This window comes from Miscanthus floridulus, chromosome 4 (genome assembly GCF_019320115.1).
Source record: "Miscanthus floridulus cultivar M001 chromosome 4, ASM1932011v1, whole genome shotgun sequence".
In the NCBI taxonomy this organism is placed as follows: domain Eukaryota; kingdom Viridiplantae; phylum Streptophyta; class Magnoliopsida; order Poales; family Poaceae; genus Miscanthus; species Miscanthus floridulus.
In genome coordinates, this window is record NC_089583.1 from 118,085,054 (window position 1) to 118,087,194 (window position 2,141).

Consider the following 2,141-nt stretch of genomic DNA (forward strand, 5'->3'; position numbering starts at 1 on the left):
TTCATGTAAAACTTATGAACCCCACCCCCCAAAGCGTATTGTATTGAACATTTTTTTTACCTTAATACAAAGACGCACAAACATTTTGCGTGTTCGAGAAAAAAAAACATCTATAAAAGTGCAATTTAGAATAAATGCCAACCAAATTAGCAAATTCCTTCGTGCAAAATAAGTAGAAATATACGAACATATTTAATAATCCATGAAAGGGCTTAGGAGTTTAATCATCAAGCTAGCAGCTTTATTCAAACCGGGAAAAATACAGGTTAAGAATTTAATCGTTGCATAAAATTTAAGAAAAGGCAAGGCCAAATATTACAACCTGTTAGTCCAAAGGAACGGGTATTTGTGTATATATGAACTCTTTAGAAAAACCAAGGAACGTAACCTGTCTGTTCGATGCTTATGTACCTCAGTAACCATCTCTAGCAAACGATCTTTCTTCCAATTGTCCGGTAGTCGATGAGACACATGTAAGATGCATATGGATGGTGGCTACTCAGTTTGTTCTTTCTCAATTTGCCGTATATCCATAGAACTGTCTACTGTGATGGACCATCAGAAGATGATTAAAATGAGGCGAACATTTTGCATCTGGTTGACAATGTTCAATTTATTCGTTGGACTCATAATTGGAGATGAGTTTGAAGGGATGTGATTTGGCAGCGGATGGTTCATGTACGGTACACTTGGCAACTGACTTAGGCCTTGTGTTTCGGGGATGCAATGCAACCTGAATTTATGCCTAGAGCCATTGGTGGCATAAATTGGTGAACTCCAGGAAACATCATTGACTCCATCCTGAAGTCATCCACACGATCTGAAGCATATATTCCAGTTGGTACCAGTAAATGATCTTAAGTTGGAGTAGCTGCTAACCTGAACTTGCAATTGCACGAATTCAGATACTCAATTGTCTCATCTAATATTGACACTTTGTCAGTCTGGAAATCAATCAGTTAATTAAGTAAGTGAAAAGATCAATGGAAAACAAAAGAAACATATTGACAATATATATACTCACTACTCACCAACAGAATCTTATTAATTAAGGGACTTGCACCTGACAAGAGACTGTTGCAGTGCGGTATCAGGCTATTTAGCTATTGCAACGGGACTATATTTTCATCGATCTGATCCCTTAGTCTCTACAATTAGCATCAAACAACAATGTCATAAGAACAATTTAGCATCAAACAGTGTTTATGAGATTCAGCTTGGCTAGCATAGTCTGACCTTGGTCATGTGTTTCAACCCCAATTTATCGACGATTTGGTCTCTTCAGTTGCCTCTCTGGCATCCTACAATTTGTTCATCAGCTCTATTCCACTCAAACATCCCTATTTCCTATCTCTCACTCAATACAGATTATACAACCAAAGAACATGATTAAATTAGACCAAGAAACACCACACTCTGACTATCTGGGTTGTTTCTACAACTCTACTTCCTCTTCTTGCCATAGCCTCTGCCACAAGGCATGCCGGATCTCCCCTAGTTACTTCCAGACATGTAGACGTCAACTTGCAGGTGCTGGCGCCATCAACGCACCAGCACAGGTCCACGTCCTCCCGCCTCATGTCTACCATAGCCGGGGCACCTGATTACTGGTTTGCTGCAGCTGCAAGGGTCCGAGGATGCGAGTTACCTGACGGCCCCTCTGCTAGCGCCAACCAAGAATTCGAGATGGACCTGCGCGTCCCATTGCTGGCCGCGCAGGCGCAGCCACCGCAGGCCCAACCCGAGACGCTCCTCCACTACCTCAACTTCCGGGTAGTGGCGCCGAAGATTGACGAACGCAGTATCTAGTCTCTACCACCACCGGAGGACCGGCTACTCCACGGCGACAAGATCCTTGGCCGCGAGGGGCGCGCACGCCAGGTACAGCCGCGGCAAGAGCGCAGCCAGCTTCAGCGCGACAACCGCACGCTCGGCGATTAGGCGCGCCGCCGCCACAGACGCGGCGACACCGGCTTCTCCATCGAAAGAACGCGGCAGCAGGGCCTCGGGAGGAGGCGGCGTAGACTACTACATCTGAGCGTCGGCGCTGCAGGCGGGACTGGAGCAGCGGCGATGCTGAGTGCGGGATGGCGGTGCGGGACAGAATCAATGGCGGCACTGGACGGAGCCGATGCGGCGGC

At 46.2% G+C, this 2,141-nt stretch overlaps 1 long non-coding RNA gene across 1 annotated transcript; it reads right to left on the reverse strand.

Moving 5' to 3' along the window:
• Nucleotides 1-261: 261 nt before the first annotated feature.
• On the reverse strand, nucleotides 262-2,141 carry LOC136552838 (uncharacterized). Its single transcript, XR_010782886.1, has 3 exons — nucleotides 1,237-2,141; nucleotides 1,032-1,148; nucleotides 262-944 (listed from the first exon to the last, which is right to left on the reverse strand). It is a non-coding gene; the product is annotated as an uncharacterized lncRNA (long non-coding RNA).